Consider the following 9,375-nt stretch of genomic DNA (forward strand, 5'->3'; position numbering starts at 1 on the left):
AGGCAGGGGAGCTGACACCCAAGTGTGCAGAATGGGGAGTCACAGAAAATCAAGGCTGGTTGGCAGTCTCTATACAGAGCAGTTAAACCTGCAGGAGAGCAGATGGTTGACCTTTGAGTCTGCAGAGATAGGCAGGAAGTCATTCTTTGAGATGATGAACTAGATTCTGGATTTGACCATCATCCATTACACAGCTGGGTTCTAAAATATAGATTGTGATACAATGCTGCCTGGTATTTGGGAGGGAAGAAATAGAAAAGGGGAGGGAGGTGAGTCACAAGAAAAGGGCAGACGCTGAGCTACAGTTTTGAGCTCGGAAGCTGTTGTGTGGAAGCACCATGCTTGGTCAGTTAGCCTGAAAAAGAGCAGTAGCCTAGTAAGATTCTACTGTGCACTGAACCCCAAGACCTCAGGAGGATTTACTGTTGTCGCTGCAGCTGCCACTGCTGTCTCATGCTCTCTGCCCATTTCCTCATTTCCTATGCTCTGCCTTGCCTCCTCTGCTGAGGACAACAATTAGCAGTTTGAAGTTCACCCGCATGTTGTCAGAATGCAGTGTCCTTTCTTATTCTCTTCAGCAGCATTTTGAGTGTTTTTATTACATTTTTGCCTGCAACTTTCTTTCTTACTGGTCTTAAGAAAGTACAAGTTACGCATGTTCCTGTGGAGCTGTGGGTGGGTGGTCAGTGTTGTGAAAGGAGGCCATGTGCGGAAAAGGCAGGGAGGAGAGGGCATGCACATCTAAAGCAACCAACAAAACCAGTTTCAAAAGAAAAGCATTTCTGTGTAAGAGATACCGAATGTTAAGACACTTCTGTAGATATGTTTGAAATGGGAAAACAGTCTTAGGAAAAGTGTCCTTGGTTTTAAGCTCTTAACTAACTGTTAACAGTCTTCTATATTGGGTGTCTGCAGTCTAACACCCTCAGTGGACAGTGCTGGTCCCAAGCTGTTTAACTAGCAACTCCAATTGCCTATGCAAGCCATTTACTTGTTCCTCAGGAACCAGGAAGGTTTTGCCTTTGTAGAGTTTATAGGATAATGATGAGGTGAAAACAGCTCTCATGTGTGAATTGTCCAGTTAGCTCCAGTGTCTGTTTGGGAATAGACAGGATGATAATCTAGTGGGGGAAGTTTCCTCTAAGACCTACATAACAAGTACCCCAATGAGAGACATGTGGAAATTTAGGTAGACTGGGACTGAAGGACAGTGGAAGGACTGAAGAACATGGGGTTTGATTCCTCACTCACAGACATCTGTAATTCCTGTCCCACGGGATTCAATGCCCTATTTTGTGTGCACATACTTCACATACATACATACATGCAGGCAATACATTCATACACATAAAAAAGAAGACCATGGCAAGAGAAGGCTGGGGAAGGCACTGAAAGCAGTACAGGGTAGCTATTGAACAGCAAGGAAGATGAGATTGAAGGGCAGGCCCAGACCTAAGTGCTTAACCCCCAAAGCAATGGAATCTACAATTTAACCCCAAAGACAAGCAGGAACTATTTATGAGTACTAGCCTGGAGAGTAACAGACTCAAAATCTTTTCTAAAAACCATGTTAGATTGGGCCTAAGAGAGCTGCTGTACATCCACCATACCTGGGTGCCAGAGCATATTGGGGCCTGGGTAGAAGTAAGAAGCTGCAAGAGGTATTTCTGAGAATGGAGAGTCAAGAGTTGGTCACTGTCTAGACTGTGTGGCTATAAATGAAAAAGAAATAATGTTCACTTTTACTTATCAAATGTTCCAAGCTTTAAAGTTCTCACAAAAGTCATATGCATGAATATCCACTTTACAGATGAATAACAGATGTACTGCATGGCAAAGGAGGTAGCCAGGAAGACGCAGTAAGTGGCTTGGATTTAGAGTCAGGTAAGTTCACTCCTCTTTTATATCCACTACAGTACCTTGTAGAATTTAATTAAAAGGAGAATAAAGTCTTTCTGGACTCAATTCTAACCCTTGACACACTGTAAGGTATCCGTCTATCCACCCCAGTTCTCACCCTACACTATATATATATATTGCAGAACTTATGCTCATATGTATATGGACATGAGTTTTCAGGCTAAAAGTTGGCTCTGTAGTTAAGAGTAATTGTCTCTCTTGCATAGAACAGGGTTCAGTTCCCAGCGCCCATATGGTGGCTTTCAACCATCTGTAATTCCAGTCCCAGGTCATCTGACACACTGTTCTGACCTCTAAGGATAGCAGGCATGAACATGATACACAGGCATATGTGCAGGCAAAGCATCCCCACACAAAAGATAAAAATAAAAATAAATATTTTTTTAAAAATCTAAGATGTGAGTTTTCTCTTAAGATGTTTGTCTCCTACCAGGGAATGCTCCTAAGAATCTGAAGCGCAGCTGTGAACAGGCATCCCAGCTGCTGGTCAGCCTTTTGTATGAACACTTTCCCAATTCTCATTGTTTCTGCTATCTTAAGCTTTCAGACCAATGTACATAGAACCCGGGATGGAAGGCTTCCTCTTTGTACATGATAAGCAGATGTTTCCTTCCTACTTTAGCTACACTGTAAAAACACGTTCTGGGTTTACACAATGACTGGGTATTTCACATTAAGAAATATAATTGGAAAATTATAGTGCAATCTCTTAAGTACATTTTCAAACATTTATGAAATTCAGTCTTGTTCCCATTTTTGCTTCCTGTTTTCAAGGTTTCATTTCTGTATTCAGCGTGATTTTTGCATTTGAGGTTCCATAAACTGTTTCCATTTGTGTCTATGCAACAGTATACTTATTAAATTCACTTTCACTTAACTAGAGATTGTTTATTTCAACTTCTGAGCTGTAATAACAGTACAAACTGTTGGGAAGGTTGAGTAAACTGTCACAAACTAAAACTTTAACATCTTTTCTTTCCTCCTTTCCTTGGTGCTGGGGATCAAATCCAGGGTTTTTGGATCCCTGTTCTACCACAGAGCCTCAGCCCAAATATGTATGTATTCATATAACAGAAGATGGCCACCTCTTCCCTTTCTACAACACTCTTATTTTGAACAATAGTAATGGTAATTTAAGGTTGCTTTTGTTTTCAGGTCCCCATACATATTTCCCTTTGCTCTCTTCCCTCAGATTGCAGGCAAGCAATGTCCCATTGCCTTCTACCCTCACTTCTAAGATATACAGATGGTCACTCTAGACCATATTACTCCTCTGTCTGTCTGTCCTCTAGCTCTTGGAGATATCTAGATGTTGGCATGGGACACTCTACCTCTTAGTCAAGTAGAAATTGAACTCTGAAACACAACACCATTTATACATTAAAAATGTATTTGGGAGGACAAAATGGTTTTTATTAGAGGTAAGGAAATACATATAGCAGGTATATATAGAGAAAAGACCCTCTGCAAAACAAAATGAGGATTTGGAAAGCCAAAGCCCATCCTCTCCTTGAGAGCCATTTTGTTTGCTTGTTTAACTCTTTGAGGGGATTTAACCCTAAGTTAGGGTTAGTTGGTTAGAAGAAAATCCATGAGGTCTTTGTTTCAAGCTACTGGGTTTTGTCTCTGGTCAGAAGAGTGAGGAAGAAGTCAGTTATCATCTTTATTACCTAGTCATGGTCCCTTTCCCTATCTGTCTGTCTATCACGGAATCTGTCTAACTTATTTTCTCCTCTCAGAGGTCAACCTAACCGTTGAAGGTCTGGGGTAGCTCTAATTGTTTCCAAGCTGGCAAAGATGGTGATATACAAGGGGTAGCAGTTAGAATGCCTCAGAGGATAGCCAATCTAATGAGCCACAATAAGATAAAATTCAACAGATGGCAAAGATCCAGGATGTGAGATCGCCCTGTGAGGGTAACATGGATCATTGAAGTAGGTTATGTGAGGTAGGTAGTGTCTGTAACCCACAGAAAATGAGGCTCTTAGCACTTCTATAATCTCTACTGAGAGTGTAGTTTAGAAAAAGATGTGGCAGTTTGGGCCTCATTAGAGGAAAAGAACAAGCAAGAAAACCATCCAAGGAACTCTTGGCAGGCTTCGTCATTGCTGTGCACTGCACGATCTATACCCTGAAGGAGGCCACTTGACATGGGATTCCCTGCTGTATGCTGTGAATACCACTGGTTAATTTTAAAAAAACAACTGTCTTGAGCCTATAGCAGAGCAGGGCAGAACAGAGAAAGGTAGGAAATACTAAACCAAATGCTGGGAGAAGGAAGGTAGAGTTGGAGAAGCCATGTAACCCCGCCAGAAACAGATGCTGGAATTTTACCTGGTAAGCCACAGCCATGTGGTGATATACAGATTAATAGAAATGGGTTAAATTAAGATGTAAGAATTAGCCAATAAGAAGCTACAGCTAATGGGCCAACCAGTGATTTAAATAATATAGTTTCTGTGTGATTATTTTGGGAGTCTGGGCGGCCAGGAAACAAACAAGCAGCCTTCCTCACAACAGCCATTAGTTTGGCTACAGAGTTTAAGACTTCTCGCTGGCCAGTGTAAGTTCAGTTGACCACAGACTCTCCTCCATTACAACCTCAGGGGGAACATAAAGAGATGAAGACAGTGAGAAAAACTCTTCAACATTTTGATTAACATAAGTCCTATTTAAGGTGATGTGTAATCATATTGATTGCTGGACCATGTATCAGAACTCTGTAGAAGAGTAAGGTCGGGGAAGTAGGTGCTGAAGTTTTGGGTGACATAAGTTTTGTTTGTTAGGTCAGAGTGTGGCTGTGCAAATAGCTGTTTGTTAGGTCAGAGTCATGCACATAGAGCAAATGACTGGAAACTCTGTAAGAGAAGTCAGTTAAAATAATTGCCATTTTAGCCATACCCCCCCCCACCTGGTTATAGTGCCTCTGCCCGTGTACCAGACACAATGTCCAGTGAGGGAGAACACTAGGGCAGACCTGAGTGAAGTCCAGATTCTATTCACTGAGGTCACAACCAGACAACACAAAACTAGAAGAGAAAGACAACCCCATAGGATTTTTCAGCAGTTTCTCAGAGATATCACTCAGGTAATCCTGAATCATTTTCCTGAGTTTGTAAGTTTGACACAGAGTGTCTGGCAGCCCCCTTAAATCAGGCAATGAATACATTTATGTTTCAGGTAACATTACACATTACTCTTCCAGAAAAAGAATAATTCAGAGTTTATAAAATACATTTTTTTTTTTAGTCAAGAAGGGATTCATTAGTGGGAAATAGTTTTTCAATACCATCTTACATGGTTAAGTATAATGTCTGAGCACTCCAGTCCTTGAACCAAGAAAAAAAACTGTATTGATCATTTTAACCCTGACTATACATTCCTACTGGCTGTTTAAGACCATGTAGATGACCATAAGCAATCACTTTCTTTTCAATGTCAAACCAGCTTAAGATGGAGTCATCAGAGGGCTTGGGAGGAACCTCTGATCCTCTGCTCTCTTCTTACCAGTCAGTCCATCTAAGTGAAGACACACCAAGGGCCTTGCTTAAGCATTGCTTCCTTACCCTTTTCAGCATATATATGCGTGTGTGTGTGTGTGTGTGTGTGTGTGTGTGTGTGTGTATTATTTTGTCCCCCAAGACAGGGTTTCTCTGTGTAGTCCTGGCTGTCCTGGAACTCACCATGTTTTGCATACTAGCTGGGAGAAATGTGGGTGGATACTCTGGCAAAGATCCAGTGACCCTATCCATCCTCTCTTTTTATGAAAGAACACTTGGAGTCAGCAAGGTCAGTTGAGCAGATGTTTTTGAAAGTAGGCATGCTCATGAAAATGGCAGCTGCTCAGCTTGGGAGGTGGTGCTGTGCCAAACCTTATTAATAAGATAAAGTTGAATCCAGGCTACATATAGAATTAAAAAAATTAGGATTACATATATTTTTAATTATGAGACTTTTTGTTATAAGTCTCAAGCACCCCCATGCCCCTTGATTGGACTTTTACATCTTTTTTTTTTTTTTTTTTTGCTTGTGGTTTCACAAAACCTGAGAATTAAAAAAAAAAAAAAATAGAAAGTGTTTGGCACATTATCAAAATTCCTTGAAGGAATACAACAAATAAGAAAAGGCAGAAAAGAAAACACATACAGGGGGCTGGAGAAATGGCTCAGTGGTTAAGAGCATTGTCTGCTCTTCCAAAGGTCCTGAGTTCAATTCCCGGCATTTTGGCCTGCAGGCATACATGCAGACAGAATATTGTATACATAATAAATAAATAAATATTAAAAAAAAAGAAAACACATACATAGAACCAAAAATCATTACATGTTTATCTTGTAATCACAGTTTTAGATGATAGAAGACACCCCTCTTTGTTTTAACTATGATAGATTAGTGTACAGACCATGGTTAGAAAAGTCATTTTCTTCCCTTTTACTATGACCTTGAAATCTACCAAGGGTGGAACCCAAAACAAGAATTGCTGACTCTCCTAGTTCTCAAAGATTGAGAAATAATATATTTTACATTTTATAGTTTGCACTGCCTGTGGAAAAATCTACTCCTGCAACCATGCTTTGTTCTGTTCATGGAGTGATCGACTGTAGCCATGCTTTGTCTGTTCATGGAGTGATCGACTGTAGCCAAGCTTTGTCTTTGAATGCCGATAGAGAGAAGCAGCAGATCTACATGTACAAGCTCCACTAGAAACCAACTCAGGAAGCCTGTTTGAACTTTACATCAGAGTTACTGGCTGATGGCCTTTTAGGCAGAAACTCCTCTCCAAGGATGAGCTCCCGTTAGCCATTTTGGAGGTTTTTGTTGCTGTTGCTGATGTTTTCTGTTTGTTTGTTTTTACCATAGACATTTTTATATCATGAGAAAAGCAATAGTATACTGTGTTGGAAATAGCTCAATCACCCGCTTGCTGTCTTTGAGGGCACAATGCCTTTACCCTTCGGGTGTTTTGTTCTCAGCCTGACCCAGGACAGGGATTTTGAGGCTGTTTTGAGACAAACATGCTTGAGATTGAAGTGGGAGGCCCAAATCCCACCTCACAACCAGAGCCAGCTTCGGTGAGTTTAAACAGCACAGGAAAATTCGCCAATATAACACAAAAAATATTTGCTTCTCTGTAAATCTGGAGTCAGTCACTTATGCCCGACAGGAAACTTGTGTTGAGTGCTGTAACAAGTGGCTGGATCCACCAGCATGGAATTTTCTGATGAGTCTTACCTGTGGGGTCTTGCTTTGGAAAAGGGAATTGACAAGAGACACAACAGCATTTTGTTTTCTTTTGGAGTACTATAGGGAGCATTTATTTTAAAAGGCTATTCTGTGGTTTCTTCAAACTTGGTAAGGACGTGGGTGCATGGCAGTCTGTCCTCATGAACAAACTGACAGAGGTATCTGCCTTTACCAGCGTCTAATTTGGGATCCCTTCCTGACTAGTCTGGAAAATCAGCTGCTTGAAAACCTGTCCTCACAAACATTGTATGTTTGCAAATGGAGGCAGACATCCAAAATCTGGAAAGTACAGTCCCTCTACACAAAAGGGGGTGGTGCTTTGTTTTTTATTTCCTTGGAGTTAGGAGAGCAAGGGTATTCAGAACACCAAAGCTTTTGAGATTCCCAGAGAGATCAGATTACATCCTCAGGGATTCCTGTGATCAAAACTTTTTAAGGACATGACTTTTTTAAATTTTGCACCAGGGTTTGTTGGATCCTATATATTCATCCTGCAGCTTTTTAACACATTCTGGGTGGTCTTGCGGGTAAAGAAAAATTTGGACATAAGGATTTTCCCTCTTGGTTACAGAAAGGCTTCATGGGTTGAAAAAAAGCCTAAAGTTTTCTTCCTAAATTTTTAGGGGTTTAACTTGTTCCATCTGTCCAAAAGACAAGCCAGCAGGGACCCTGAAGAAAGCTTCTATACCCATCTGTAAAGCAAAACCTAAGGTGCAAAAGACCGATGAAGGGCCACTTAATCCTCAAGTTTCCCAACCCAGTAAAAAAGCAGGCATCTCCTAGGTAATGGAAGAAGTTGTCAGATTGTCCTAAACACCATAGAATCAGTTTCCAGTGTGGGACTAATTTGTGCTTACCCATGCCTGCAGGCCAGGAACCCAGTAGTTTTCAATTATACCCCAGATATCACTACTGAAAGTATATTAGCTCCCTCTTAACTTTATCCGTAGGACAGATCATAGTGAGAAGCACCTGCAGATGGAACTTGTCTTTTTCCTAGAAGCAACACAGTGGCTCAAGGTCCTGTTTGTGATGATTTAACTAAAGTACCTCCTGTCCCATGCAGAGGAGTACAGGAGGACATCAACATATCCCAGAGCCTGAACAAGTGATAGACAAGGAGAGCCTCCAGGGCCAACATGAGCCCTGAAAGCTTCTGGGTGGAATATAACGATGGTAGGGTTCCTCCAGGTGAAATAGAAAGGGGAAAAGCTCCTCTGCCTAAGGGTTTCCCTGATCATTTGTTTGTTCTTAATCCATAGCTCTGTATTATGTCTTGTTGTTATTGTTCAGACAGGAAAAGAGCATGATACGCACCTGTGGTCATTTTTTTTTTATTTATTTAAAGGGGGCTATAGAAAGGAGACAGAGACAGAGACCCACATTGGAGCACCGGACTGAAATCTCAAGGTCCAAATCAGGAACAGAAGGAGAGAGAGCACGAGCAAGGAACTCAGGACCACGAGGGGTGCACCCACACACTGAGACAATGGGGATGTTCTATCGGGAACTCACCAAGGCCAGCTGACCTGGGTCTGAAAAAGCATGGGATAAAACCAGACTTGCTGAACATAGCGGACAATGAGGAATACTGAGAACTCAAGAACAATGGCAATGGGTTTTTGATCCTACTTCACGTACTGGCTTTGTGGGAGCCTAGGAAGTTGGGATGCTCACCTTCCTAGACCAGGATGGAGGTGGGTGATCCTTGGACTTCCCACAGGTCAGGGAACCCTAATTGCTCTTCGGGCTGATGAGGGAGGGAGACTTGATCGGGGGAGGGGGAGGGAAATGGGAGGCGGTGGCGGGGAGGAGGCAGAAATCTTTAATAAATAAATAAATTTAAAAAAATTAAAAATAAAGGGGGTTATAGATTCTAGATTGAGAGCTCTCTCTGCAATTCACCACATGTAGACTGAGTTTAATCCCTGTAATCTAGAGAACAGTAAACATAGAAAGCAACATTTAAACCTCCCTCTGTAGCTGGCTTTTTCCCCCTTACTTTCTGCTGTTTGGGGAGATGTGGGGAGCACCACCCAGCAACCAAATAAACACATGGAGACTTATCATTATTTACAAATGACTGGCTGTTGCTAGACAGCTTTTTAAAAAATTATCCCTTCTACCTTTGCCTCTAGACTTTTATCTCTCTTTATTCTACATACCTTTCTTACTTCTTACTCCATGGCTAGCTGTGTTGCTGGGTAGCTA

At 41.5% G+C, this 9,375-nt stretch overlaps 1 long non-coding RNA gene across 1 annotated transcript in view; it reads left to right on the forward strand.

The window, feature by feature from the left end:
* Positions 1-8,566, forward strand: part of LOC121459307 — a 39,679-nt gene extending 31,113 nt beyond the window's left edge. The window contains exons 3-4 of the long non-coding RNA XR_005975957.1: positions 1,811-1,884; positions 8,513-8,566. This is a non-coding gene — a long non-coding RNA (uncharacterized LOC121459307). The remainder of the gene's footprint in view (positions 1-1,810; positions 1,885-8,512) is intronic.
* Positions 8,567-9,375: the final 809 nt, after the last annotated feature.

The sequence above is a fragment of the Microtus oregoni genome, unplaced genomic scaffold (assembly GCF_018167655.1).
Source record: "Microtus oregoni isolate MIOR12 unplaced genomic scaffold, Mior012 000001F_ref0000356, whole genome shotgun sequence".
NCBI classification, from domain to species: domain Eukaryota; kingdom Metazoa; phylum Chordata; class Mammalia; order Rodentia; family Cricetidae; genus Microtus; species Microtus oregoni.